The 15,024-nt window shown below is 40.2% G+C and overlaps 1 long non-coding RNA gene across 2 annotated transcripts in view; it reads right to left on the bottom strand.

The window, feature by feature from the left end:
• LOC148538783 (uncharacterized) overlaps positions 1-15,024 on the bottom strand; it is a 117,387-nt gene that overhangs the window by 42,364 nt on the left and 59,999 nt on the right. For both annotated transcript variants that reach the window (XR_015871706.1, XR_015871708.1), the window contains one exon: positions 2,601-2,831. This is a non-coding gene — a long non-coding RNA (uncharacterized LOC148538783). The remainder of the gene's footprint in view (positions 1-2,600; positions 2,832-15,024) is intronic.

Below are 15,024 nucleotides of genomic sequence, written 5' to 3'. Positions count from 1 at the left end.
GGACTGCCACTGTGCAGCTCCCACTGTGTCCAACAGGGGGGGCTCAAGACAACGTGCTCAACACAGCCTCACATCTGAGCCATCCTCAATCACTTGCTAAAGATATATCATACAATCTTAGCGGGGTCTACTACAGCCCTTTAGTCTACACAGATAAAACAGATGAAAGACTGAAATACTTTCTTTCTATCAGTTTTGACCATCTACAAAAATGCAGAGCTGCTGGACTTTGAAGCCTACTGAAAGAAATGACATGTCACTTGCAAAATGCACTGCAAAGCAGACTTTTACTCATTATACCAGGCAAAATATGTTAAAATCTATGTTTGATAAAGTATTTAATTTTTATTAATTTTCTGAACTTGTTTGTATTTCTTTCTTTATTATTTGCTTACTATTTCTTACTCTACTCTTGCTATTATTTGTAGACATCATATAATGTTATCCAGATATAATAATAATAATAATAATAATAATAATAATAATAATAATAATAATAATAATAATATATGTTGATTCATTCACCTGATATATTATGTCAAGTTGGGTAAATTACAGATAGTAGTGTACACGTCCTATCTATTTTACATACATGGCCTTGATGGTCCTGAATGCAATAAAGAAAAATATACACACTTGTAAATATATCGTTGCAAAATGATTTACAGGTTTATGCGCGGACAAACTAGTAATGTTGAATAAAGAAAATTGGCAAAAAATATTTTTCACCTGCACTTAAATGGCACATCCTTAATTACAGCATTTGGGGATGTACGGGTCTGAAATGAAATTAGCAGTCATTACCAGTCCTTTAACTATGTGGCGCTTTTGATCAGCACTAAATTAGCTTTCCAGCCCTAACAAAGGCTCTATTTCAAGCAGTGGGCTGTAAATAAGGCAGCACGACCTGCCCTAAACACCTTTTCTCTTGTCAATCACATTCAAATCATTCAGACCAAGATGACCCTTTCCCTTATTCTTTCATTTTGTAAAGGAATTATATATATATATATATATATATATATATATATACTTTAGCGGAAAACTGTGGTTTCATGGTATAATTTAATAAAAAGTTTAACAATTTTCAAATTTTCAGTCCATTTCCACTGGCAAATATAGATAGTGTGATTGAAATAACCTAAAGTTTTGGTAGAGGGCTTGACTTCTCTTTAAACAGTATCCTTCATAGCTAATGCTGTCTTTAAATTATAAAATACAATAAAAAGACAAAATAAATAAATCTCTGCTTCCTATAACCTTCAAGGTTCCTCTTAATAAATGCCTGTTATTCCTCATAGAGTCGGTAGAGGCGCCAGAGAGCAGTCAGAGAATGATCTGGCACTGAGCCCGAATATCACCCTGGTCACACTGAGCTGTAGTCACACACAAGCATTGTCTGCCTGCTAAGCCATAGAGCAAAAGCAGTGCTTTAAAATGAATACACTTCCACCCGTCTCCTCAATGCTCTGACGTTACCAATACGTCATAAATATGGTATGAATATGTTCTTAGCAGTGAAAGGGGCAGATATGGATTTTGGAGCTGATCATGTAAGATCATATACTGAACAAGACAGATATACACTGGTATCACAGGTCAATCACCTGTAAGCTTGAGGTGCAAATGTTTTTATCTCCATATCTACGAGACACCTTGTATAAGTATTTATTATTCACAAGACTAGTCTGCTAAGGGCCGGAGATCTTCACCTAGTTACCTGATAACTGTGCAGAAAAGGCAATACTCGGTACTGTACACCACAGCAATCCTACAGTCCCCACCTGCTTTCATTAGTATCTTTCTGTAAACTAAATATTTCTCCCATAAAATAAAGGCGATGATTAAGGCCGGGCTGAGAGTTAATGACTGGGGTCTGTGTCCACCTTGTAATACGTTGCAGACTGTCAGATATAAGTACTGAAAAACGTGTAAGAGCAAAGCAAATACATCGGTTATAATAATAAAAAGTATTGCTTTGCTTTTAGAGCCAAAGCTTTTACTGTATTGTGTATAAAGGATTATATAGCGCATGGCTCAGAGCAAACACTGGAAATTGTATAGTTCCAGGTCTGAAACTATGTATAGAATTAGGGAAACTGTGTTTGTTACATGTGCAAAACAACTTTTTAAGTTGTGTTACTATTGCACAGACGTCGGAGAATCCCGGTCCCGCATTCTAACATGAGGAACAAATTATAGGAGCTAATACACTTATTTACTAAGTCCTCATCCAACAGTTAGTGGGGTGATGGGTCCTAAAATGGTTCGTTATATGAGCATCACCAAAAACCAATGACACTCTCATCATCTGACCAACTGACCAGTCCCCAAACCCTAATAAGCAGCTGTAAGCGGCATCTGACTAGGACCCCAATGATCACTTCTTAATTCAACCTGAATACACGAAAACTAACTCTATGCCAGCGCTAAACGGGTTAACAGAAGCTGAAAGGCAGAGACCTTGCACCCGAGCTGGGGTGCCGGAGTCCCGGCTGCAGGAAAGATTGGCACATGGGCGGGTTTGCTGATCACTTGTATATCCAAAATAAAATAGCTGCAGGGGGAGGGGTGTCAAAGTTGGGTTTGCAATTACTTACGTGGCAGCAAGTCGGGGTGTTGTCTCCACAAGTGTGTGATTGGCAGCAATAACGGGGAGTCCGTGCAGTGCTGAAACCCTAAACGTTTCCCTGGCAAGCTCCATCCTGCCATGCACCCTTCCATGCCGGGCAATGGGCTCCCTGCAGCAGCTCTATGCCTTCGGCTGCAGCTCTGTCCCTCCGGCTGCAGCTCTGTCCCTCCAGCGCCTGCCCAGCTCCTCACTGTAGCTCCTGCAACAAGAAGCAGCGTTTATGGCTTACAACCCAAATGACTGTTTTTAAGAGAAGAATGAACCGACAACAACACACACACAAAAAATCAGTTATCCTAACACTGCTGTAAGCCCCCACCCCACATAAGAAAAAAAAGCTTTATATTTTTCAGTGGGTATTCAAAGATAATTTGATGGCATTGTTTCTGCTACAGATGGTTCTTTTTAATACAATAACAGTGCTCTTTGTGCATACTACCCACAATAAAAATCTAAAGCGTTCCCCTGAATAACCATTTTGTTCTCTCTTGTATAGGGCCAACAAAAGCAGCCGTGAGGTAATGGGTTCTGTTTATTGAAGCCATAGAATAGGGATTTGATAAAGATTTTTTTTTTCAGAAAAGACATTGCAAGGTTGTGCTGATCTCTTCATATTTTATTACAACCATGAAACATCCTATAAGAATCTCTTTTTATGCACTTTTTTTTTAGCTTGTGCTGGATTATCTCAGCTACATTCTTAGGGGAGGTTTTATCTTATTTTTATTTTTTTGCAGTTTATGTATAACATTACATTAACAAATTGCATGATTAACAGACAAGCAGGAAAACTGTGCCATAAAGAAATAGGTGGATCACTTTATGTTAGGACATACACCAAAAGGCAAGACAGGAGTAGCTAATAAATCATACACTACAATTGCCTTGAAAAACGTTTATGATTATATATAGACAGACAGACACACACACAAGCACACACACACACACATGCATGTGTAGGTATATATACCAAAAATATAAATATACATGAGTGTGTGTATATATACACACAAATATGTATGTACACATATATACATACTTATAAATGTGTGTGTGTTTATACAGACACACAACACGAGCTCTCACACACACACATCTGGTCTAGCAATTTTAAGTGTTTCTTGTGGAAAGCGATGTTACACTTCTTGCCTGACTGCACCATTTAATTATTATGGAGCGTGTCCCTGGCCGCCTACAGGTTGGACTAATCCTGCACAGCATTAGGATGTGGGATTCGGCTGTTAGAGCATACTGGAAGCCCCATAGACAATGTAGCACAGTAGGGAACTTGTTAGTTTCTCACTGTGTTTGTCTACCTTTCTATGGGAATTAATGCCACTACTTGCTTCCCCACGGTAGCCCGAGATGACAGTAATCCACCTCTGTGACTCCTGCACGGGTGACCAGTACACAACTCTCCATCTCCACCGTCTACTTGTCAGAGGAGCAGAGACTCTTTGCCCCTAGTACAGCAAGTGTTAATTATGCAAAAAACCCACAACCCATCTACTTGACATGTACATTCTATGTGCACGGACTGGCTGAGCTGGGCACTGTGTGTAGAGTGTAGATAGGATATGTGTCTGGCTTATTTTGGACAATTGTCTCACGTGTATGGGTAGAGACTCTCAACGCCTGTCATAAGCAGGACTTAATAAAAAATGTTTATTAAGGTTATTTTAAGATATATCTGAATTTTATCTCGCTGCTAAAAGAGCTAAAGGTTACATTATGTAATATAAAACGCTAATTAGGACACTTGTTACACATAGAACAGGTGCTTCTTGCCTATTAATAATTGTAGTTGTTATGTGGAAGTACACAATCTTTTTTTTGGCAAATTAGGTGAGTGGGTTTAAATTACTGATCGTGTCCCTTGTAGATACCTATCTATCTATCTATCTATCTATCTATCTATCTATCTATCTATCTATCACTTTATTATCTATCTAATGTCAGGTTGCTAATCCCCATTTTTAGATAATTAATTAAAAAGAAAATTGATAGCGCCTAATATCCCGTGATAAGTGCATTGAGCAGAGCCTGTGTACACTGCCAGGTGCTCAGTACCAATGGTGCCTGTAGATGAGGCAGGTAGCCTATTACCCAGGTAAACACACAGTCAGCTGCTAGCATATGCTTCATATTTGTGCTCATTACTTCGCATGATTGGCTATGTATGGGGAAAGATGAATGCAGATGTTCTGCACATTAACCCATCGGGTGCTGGCAGCACTATTTACGCCAATCTGAGAGATGTGCCGATATACACCCAGACAGGTACTGTACACTATACTTCATGTAAGCTTCAACTCTTATATTATGGGGGAAGAGGAGCAAGATTTTTTATTGCTTATTTCCCTTCTCTACACTTCCAATAAATATCGCACAGATTTCCCCCTTGTAATAATAAATAAAGGCAGAACTGAAATTAGGATGTTCTCGCCTCGTGTAATATTTATCTGTACAGCACCGACAACACCATTGCTGTATACAGTATGAGCAATTCGTATGCATTAACCCCCTGGTTGTCGGATCGCCTATAGGAAAATAGATGGAGGGCTATAAACAGATGAATACACACTATACATATATACATGACTAAATAGTGAGAGCAAACAGACATTAGTTTTATGGCAAATGTTCTACTTTCATTTATTTTGGAAAAATGTCAGTTTAGTTAGTGAAAGAATGTGAGAACAAAAGGCACAATCGTGTACGTAGCTATTTATGTAACCCTACCACTAGATAGGCTGTATGATATTGGTGACTACCGTTGTATATCCCTTTGCCACTGCTCTTATTAAGGTGAGGACAGATAAGTGTCTTATTGGGTGAAAAATGACTTGTTCTCACAGCGATATATTCTTCATTCCTTTGTGCTGGGATTCCCGAAAATCTCCAAACGGTTAGAGAAATGGGATTAAACATCGAACTCATATCCCAACTAATTGGATTTAAATGACATGATCCATCTAGAAACTGCATGATGCTACATCAACTATGATATAGCCTAATAATATTAAAATAAATAAAAGAATACAACTTGCAATAGGAATAGTTTACAAATTGTACGTCCAAAAACAATGTTTAGGTACAGGTGTGTGTGTGTGTGTGTGTGTGTGTCAATGTAATATTTTAAATATTTGAATGTCTGCATATTGTTGTCCGTCTTGAAGATCTCGCTATGTAGAATTTATATCGACAACACTTTCTTTGAAGTGTGTATCTATTGGTTTGTTTCGTAACATGGTCCCTGGTAAATCAGATCTACTTCGTTCTACACCCAATAAATCTTTAAATGTAAAATATGCGACAAGGGACATGTTATTATAAACTATCAGAAAATAATATGTTACCCGCATTTCAAATACATTTTCACTATATATATATATATATATATATATATATATATATACATACATCAGACACACACACTCAGTGACATAGTTAAATAAACTGTTAATATACGACGTTTTGGTGCAGAAAACTGAACCCTGCAAATTAATTTTAGATTCTTTGCTATAGACAAAATTTCAGCGAGATTATTGTGGAATGAAAGTCAGTCACAGCATCTTATTAATGCCCTATTCACTTACCAAGTCCCAGCGCCTCTTCCCAACACACAATAATGTAGAGCGAGAATGGCTACATATATGGTACGGTGTATTGTCATTTTAATAGACTGTGGGTTGTTTAATCTGTATCTTTTATTAATTTTCACACATGGAAGAGGGGGTATAATAGATTTCTCCCTAGAAATTGGCCAGGCAATGTAGCAGCAGCAGACAGCTCCTCTCACCATCACCCATGTCACTGGTTTGTTTACTAGCTTATTTGAATTAAAATAAACCGGCTTCTGCTGACTGCACATCATTATCTCTGAGACCATAATCCGGCAGCAAATCCCATATCTTCCAGAACTGGCTCCTTTGTTTGGGATTACTGAAAGTTTATCCTATAACAAAGAGGAATAAGGCTTCCCCTCTCATCCTCATAATTAAGTGTGGGGAGTCATTTAGAATCAAGCACAGGAAAATGTACAATTTAGCACAATATTTCTATACAAACTGGGAGGCAGGGTAGGCCTGTGCTAATTGTTAACATAACATTTAAATCACTTTGGAGACCAGCTTTTAATGTTAAGAGCAACTCTTAACGAGGGTTTAATTTGCCACAAATAACAAAAGTTCTCTATTACTAATCTATAGATAGGGTTAATCTTCTTAGTTTTTATATTGTTTCAATGTGGATTGTATTTATTCTGTCAACCATAATAAGGGCCATTCATATGTTTCCATGTCCAAATGTTATTATTATTAATTTTTTTACCAATAATCTGATGCTCCGGATGTTGTTAACCTTTACGAGGCAGTACTGAAAGGGTTAAACTGCACCGACACCCTTAGGCTGTAACTGCACCCAGAGATGGCAGATTTGTGTTAATGTTCATATTTACTGTCGTGTGTAGAATTTCACAAGTAGGTCAGGAAGGGAGAACTAGCCCTGTAATAGCTGTGTTTGCACAATGAGTGTTTGTACGGGGTAAAGAAAAGATGTGATTGATTTATGCTCCTCCGCACGTTTTATGGCAATAGATGATCCCAGAGTTACAGTGAAAGTGTTTTTGTGTTTCTGCAGAAGGTGATGGTTGTGGTAACATCTGTTCCCCTCCTGTCAGATGCAATGTGGATGGCGTGTAGTGCACAGCTGTAAGCCAACATCTGTCACCACAATACAACGATCCAGACAATTGTCCTTACCTTAGACAACAAGTCTTACATGTCTTCCAAGCATTTAGTCAGCGCTATATGAGGCAGCCGTTTAGCAGGTATCAATATTACAGCAGCAGTAAAATAACATAATATTATCAATATAACTGCAAAAGTATCTTACATCAGTACCCAACTGAATTCAATTTCACATCCCTCTCTCTCCCCAGTACACCTATTTTGATTTTGTTATTGTTCTGTTCCTCTCACGAAAAATGTAACTGTAGTGGCTTTTTAACTTTCAAACTGTTGTAGCATATATATTTTTAATTTAACCCCTTCCCCTCATTTGCATATAATGCCTTTGGCAATATCAGAATAAGTATATGGAATCTACATTTCTTTTATAATAAAAGAGAGACATCTTTAAAAGCCCTTTTTAAACTATAATGCAGTGTATGATAAAGAAACTAACAAAATAACAACTGATAATCTAAATGAATCAGTGGCAGAATCTATCTATCTATCTATCTATCTATCTATCTATCTATCTATCTATCTATCTATTATACACTCTATTTGAATAACTAATAACTACATTAACAGTTGATATAACAAAGTTACAGTCAGTGTTAAGCAGCCTAACTACTACTGTGCTGAACTAATTAGGGGTTATTGATAATATAGTTTACAGGTTTGTGCAGAAATGGTTAAATATATTGAAACATACTTTATTTTAGCAATTAATCATTGTGAAATACTTTAGAGAGTCAGTAAAACAAACAATCCCATAGTTTATTGACGTGGGTCATGATTCGGTCCTCAGGGAACAGACCAGGGTTCTTTGAACATAAGCCAGTTAATCAACTCAGTTATTTTTATTGACTTATCTGTGTGAAAGTCGTTTATTTATGTGCTCCAGTCTATTCAGTGTTCTAGAGCTTACCTAGATATTTTAATAAGGTTTTAGTTACTACTAAAGTGTCCATTTACCTAAGTACCAGAATGCAGGACCCGCAGTGCAGAAGCTTTTGTTTGGTTTGTCATGCACCTAGTTCTTGTTTGTGACTGATGATAGGTATATGACTAAGTGTTAAGGTGCATTATCTGAGGGGGGACTAAACTGGTGCTTTATTTAATAGGATGATCTTGACAGATGTATTAACATTTATTTATATAGTCCCAGCATATTATGTTGCATTTTATATTGGGTACACAGTAATAAAACATCACTAGCTAATAACAGATAAAGAGGTATAAAGGCCATGTTCTCAAGTCTACATTGTTAGGTGTTTTTTTTATGGATATGGGTTAGGTGCATTAATGTACCTTACCCTGTGCCTAAATATCTGAGAGTTTGGTGTAAATTCCAATGCATATGTCTATGTATATAACGCGGTGCACATGAAAATGAACAATGTATGACTACTGTAATATATGATGATGTGCGCTTACCAGGCGCCATCGGGCTCTTCATCTGTCAGACTTTCGGCGTCGGTATTTCATCTGCCGGGCATAGTTCCGGTGGTATGTCATGCAGATTCTGGGTTAGGTGCATTAATGTACCTTACCCTGTGCCTAACTATCTGAGAGTTTGGTGTAAATTCCAATGCATATGTCTATGTATGTATAGAGGTGCACAGGGAAATTAACAATGTATGACTACTGTAATATATGATGATGTGCGCTTACCAGGCGCCGTCGGGATCTTCATCTGTCAGACTTTTGGCGTCGGTATTTCATCTGCAGGGCTTAGGTCCGGAGGTATGCCATACCAATTCTGGGTTAGGTGCATTAATGTACCTTACCCTGTGCCTAAATATCTGAGAGTTTGGTGTAAATTAAATTTTCACTGATGTGCTAAATTTGTTAGACCAACAATGCTGTTTAATACAGACAATAGCTTTTGTATTGTCATATTTAGCAATGTACAAGAACTTATGCATAACTGTGTTTTGCAGGGCAGTGTAATATATAGACCAGTGGTTCTCAAACTCGGTCCTCAGGACCCCACACAGTTCACTTTTTGCAGGTCACCCAGCAGGTGCACAGGTGTAATCATCACTCACTGACACATTTTAAAAGAACTACAGGTGCAGCTAACTATTTGCTAGTAATTATGTGAGGAGACCTGCAAAACATGCACTGTTTGGGGTCCTGAGGACCGAGTTTGAGAACCTGTGATATAGACTATTCCAATACTGAAAATGTGTAAAGTGTGTTTCACATACTCTGTAGTATTCTGTGCAAAAGGAAAGGTAGACTCCACCCAGGAAATGTTGTACTTGTTTCTGCGATGAACACAAGTTTGGGTTAAAGGACAGAAAACTTCTCATCAGAGAATATAAGAGGGTATACAGGAAGCATCCATGGATTAGTGCTTAGTCCTGGTTTGTTTATTGTCTTCATTTATTAAATTTTTGGGTCTGCAAGAGAATGGAAGGTAAGCCCACATGTAGATGTCAGATTCCGTACAAGGGAATAGTTAATTCAAATTCCTAGTCTGTTTTATTATTTTCCCCAGTTTGGCAAATCTAGTCACATCCTATTTATTTTTAATGATTGTTTTTAACTTTGTATTAAACTGTATGTCTGATGGGAACGCAGATCTGAAAAATGGTGAGAAAACTAAAGTTTGGTACACATTAAACGATATGTGTACCCAGCGATCCAATGGGCAACTGGCTGATATATCAGGTGGCCGGTACACATTAGACGATCCGGTGCCCGACCGCCTGATATGTCGTCCCCTGAAACATCCCGCTGCATGGGGTCATCAGTCGCATTGTCCAAGTGAGCTGCATTTAGGGATGACCTGATGATTCCACTGATGACCTAACACCAGTGTGTATGACCTGACATAGAGCGTACGCATTAGACGATATTGATAATATCGTCTAATGTGTACCAAGCTTTAGTTTAGCAAATCAATTTGAAAAAAGATTTAGAACAGAATAAACTACGTTTACTTCCAAGAACCAAATCAGTGTAGGGAAATTACATGGATTTTGGATATACCACAGATTGACCAGACTGGCATAAAATGTATAGGAAGAAATATTAGTAGCAAGAAGCAGGACTGGAAAGACGTCACTTTCAGAACTGTGAACGGGACTAGAGACCATGATGGTCATGATGAAATACTACTACTACCCAACCACTAAGCTGAGCACCCACCCTCCTCCAGGGGCGGATCTAGACTTTTCTTTTAGGGGGGGCGGTTTAAGAATTAATCCTGACCCTGCCCCTCTCTACTGCATTCCCCTCCCACTTCCAGTCTTGTCTCCTCCCATTTTAAGACAGTGACCACACATCATAGCTTTTTGTCCATTCATTATTTGTCATTTCACTTGTTCTATTGCTTTTATTTCCCTTTCTTTACAATCTTCCCTTTCTTATCTCTCCCTTGTCTCTACAATGTGGTGGCTATATATAGTGTCTATATGACCAAATATGTATTTTATGCTCATCACCCCCCCCCCCCCCGCCAGTGGCGTCACTCACCTGCGGGACACCCGTTGTGGACTCCTTACATGTTAGCAGCGAGTGCGACTTAGGAAACAAAAGGGAAGTGGCCTCGCGGGAGATGGGGCATAGCCTCATTGCCCAAACCCCCATTTAAGTAATTTGGGTGGTCCAGGATGTGCAGAGTGCCCCCGGGGACCAATCAGTATGCAGTGCCGAGTGATGCACGTAATGTCAGAACTCAGGAGCTGAGTGCAGCACCCAGCTCCTGTCACTGAGGAGGAGTCGGCACTCTGGTGTCACCCCTCAGCGGGTGCCACCTGGGTGCTGCCCGCGCCCCCCTTGTGATCCCAGCATGCGGGCAGTGGCAGCGAGCGGCTCTGAATCAGGGCCCTAATCCATTGCTAACCTGACCTTAGAGTTTTACTTCCAAACTCCAGCTATAACTGCACCACACATCTATAATACTATAATGGTTATTTCCAAAGCTGCAACACTGTGGGCCCACAGCACATATGTATCTTTGTGATGTAATGTTACAATTATTTTGCATAATGTAAGTATGTGAGTATTTGCATATATTAGTGTATGAAAATGCTATTATCTGCAGGGGAACGACATTTTGCTCCAGCTAATTGAAGAATATTTGCCTAATATAGTCTAAGCACAATAATTCTCCTAGTGTTATGTACACATGTAAAAACAAGACATACTGTAATTATGTACTTCTGGGTGAGCATTGAGCATTTTGTGGGGTGATCCATTTGTGGAATATAATACTCAGCAAAACAGTGTAATGGTTAAACACCCTAGTCTATACTTTTAATGGCACAACTTTGGCACCAACCAGGCGAGTCCCAATGTCACATTAGTCACGTGACTTAATAATTACATACAGCTCCAACAAGCTGTATTGTAGGGGAAAAAAATGGTCCCTAAAATGATAGGGCATTTGAGGTGGTAACTTTTTTCACCATGTGCACTTCTATCTGGGTCAACAATCCCACACATTATTACTCAAAATACTTGTTTATAAGCCCTTGTCAAAAGTGGAATACTGTGCATACTGTTATGTCAAACAACCCTTACATATGATGGACAGCTGCATATTTTGTGGCTACTACATTATTTTCTTTTGGACTGGATTGGGTATACACCAAACTAGTGACTTTTATGTTGTCATAGAGGTGCAGCTTGTTTGTTTTTTGATTTTTTTTGTTTACTAGGAAGTGGTGAAATCTAGTCACCAGAAACCAGCTCTGACCGGCTGCAGGCTAATCTGGGCCAGTTCTTGTGGTCCAGCCCTGACATTGCTAGGGTTCCTGGTGACTTGGCCCTGGCTGAACACCAGCACCTCATTGTGGGAGAGATGTATCAAACCCTTGTAAAAGATAGAAAAGTTGACCTTAGCAACAAATCAGCTATTAGATATTATCTTTTATCTAGCACAGTCTAAAGATGCCCATACACGGTGCGATAAAGCAGCCAATCCGACGGATTGGTACGATTTGGCTGCTATATCGTACTGTGTATGGGCATGATATCAGCCATTGCGTGCACCCGTGGGTTTGTACATCGCACCCCCAGATCTTACTGCAGGTTCAGTCGATCTGAGGATGCGGTGTGCGATCCCATGCAAGACCTGTATCCTGCTGAGATCCATAAGTCACAGCTTGCTAACTGCCGATGCAAAACTGTGTACACAGAGGAGCCCTGTCCGCTGTCGACCATGCCTTCCGATGTGACTGATATGCTATTCTACTGATACTGCAGATGCAGATCCGCCTCTGGCTCTACCTGCGAAGAAGGGTTATTAGCCATGTCTGTGGATGCGAATGCTGGAGCGGAGACTGCAGAGGGTTTGACCATGCCATAAAAGGGGCAGTTGCTGCTGATGGCGGTGTACTCTGGAGTCTTCCCTCACAGCATTAGTACAGGAAGGATCTGTGCTGCTACTGATGCCTCATGGAGGTGTGGGTGGAAAAGACACACACACAGCACACTAGTGCATGCAGAAGGGGTTTCTGAGTACCTATAAACAGGTCTAGCAACATGGGGGTTACAAGAGGGACACTTTTACCGGTTCCAAAGATTCTGAGGGGCCATGGACCTTCAGGAATCTCGGGAGTCCTGTTCATGTGCAGCCTGTGCCGCTACAGTATTGAGGGCACAGGAGCCTCAGGCAGAAAGAGAGTGTGCATGATATCAAGACGTTGAGCCGCTGGATCAGAGAGGAGCTGAGCCACCCTCATACAGGAGCAGCAGCTTCAGCAGGTAAGTGTATGCTGGTCTGTTCTGGAGAGACAAGGGTTGGGTGGGGCTCAGGCTGGGGGGCTGGAAATGAAGTGACGTAAGGGAGGGAAGCTGAAGACATGGGGGTGGGTAGATACAGGGGGATGTGCTAGAGAGACACAGGATGATGGGGCTGAGACACGGGGGATGAGCACTACTGTGTATCCCATCACTCCATCCCCAACTTCTGTGTGTCACAACACTCCATCCCTGACACCTGTATGTCCTGTCTCTCCATCCCCAAAACCAGTATGTCCTATTTCTCAGATACCATCACTTTGTCTCTGCCCCATGTGCACCCTCTCACACCATCCCTTAATTCTGTATGACCTGTTACAACATGCATGACTACTGTACTTTGTGTTTCTTCATTCCTGCCTCATACATGCTGTCACACCATCCCTGACTCTCGTAGACGCTGCAGCTCCATCCATGGCTTCTGTACATCCTGCACCTCCATCCCTGTTTCCTGTACACCCTGCTCCTCCATCCCTGACTCCTGTAAACCCTGCACATCCTTCCCTGACTCCTGTACACACACATAGGGCTGGAGAGCGGTACAATAATGAGTGTCTGCAGGCAACAGTGAAGCATGGTGGAGGTTCCTTGCAAGTTTGGGGTGGCATTTCAGCAAATGGAGTTGGGGATTTGGTCAGGATTAATGGTGTCCTCAATGCTGAGAAATACAGGCAGGTACTAATCCATCATGCAATACCATCAGGGAGGCGTCTTATTGGCTCCAAATTTATTCTGCAGCAGGACAATGACCCCAAACATACAGACAATGTAATTAAGAACTATTTTCAGCGTAAAGAAGAACAAGGAGTCCTGGAAGTGATGATATGGCCCCCGCAGAGCCCTGATCTCAACATCATCGAGTTTGTCTGGGATTACATGAAGATACCAAAGGATTTGAGCAAGCCTACATCCACAGATTTGTGATTAGTTCTCCAAGGTGTTTGGAACAACCTCCCTGCTGAGTTCCTTTATAAACTGTGTGCAAGTGTACCTAGAAGAATTGATGCTGTTTTGAAGGCAAAGGGTGGTCACACCAAATATTGATTTAACTAGATTTATCTTCTGTTCATTCACTTTGTATTTTGTTAATTGGTAAAAATAAACTGTTAACACTTTTATTTTTTTAAAGCATTCTTACTTTGCAGCATATTTTCACACCTGCCTATAACTTTTGCACAGTACTGTATATATAAATATCTCCAAAAAATCCTGCATTTGCCCTGCAGTCAGAGGGGCAGTGCTGGCAAGGCGGGTAGTCCCCCCTGTCTTAAGTGCCCCAGACCCCCTGAAGGCTTAATCCGGCTATGGCTGTCAGAACAGATAGGAGAGAGCATTACTGGTGAGACAGTCCTGATTTTTTTTTACAGTAATTCACTGTGCATAGGTCACTAGAAGTCTAGAAGAAATGGACATGGCTCATTTTAGGTGCATTTTTTGCTGCTTGGAAGGCTGCATAGATATTTTCACTCCACATAAATACTTTACAGTGTCCTATACCTTTATATGGACTCATTTTGTACTTTTGAGTTATACTAGTTATACTAATGCTATAGAAGCACATATGTAGGGGCACTATGCCCAGTGTTAATAATGCTTTGAACACAAATTTACCAGACGTAATAAAGACTCGACATCCCCTCATATATGGGGCTAAATCAAGCAGATTATAGGACAAAGAGTAAATATGTTTAATCTAATGAAAGTGGTGATTCTCATGTGGTAAGAGGTAAACTTTACCAAACTGCACCTCTTCAGGTTTTTCCACCTGTCTACAAACCTAGCTGTTCTTCTAAGGTATCTCCCATTTGTGTGGAGTAGGGGCTGCAAGGACAATCTAGGAGCACCAGCACAAAACCAAGGTGCTTTGCAGTGAGCATCCAATATTCTTCCTAAATGAGGTCCAGT

Source organism: Taudactylus pleione, unplaced genomic scaffold, assembly GCF_031769625.1.
Source record: "Taudactylus pleione unplaced genomic scaffold, aTauple2 ptg000037l, whole genome shotgun sequence".
Lineage (NCBI taxonomy): Eukaryota > Metazoa > Chordata > Amphibia > Anura > Myobatrachidae > Taudactylus > Taudactylus pleione.
The sequence above is the reverse complement of the archived record's forward strand: the minus strand, read 5'-3'. Positions and strand labels throughout refer to the sequence as shown.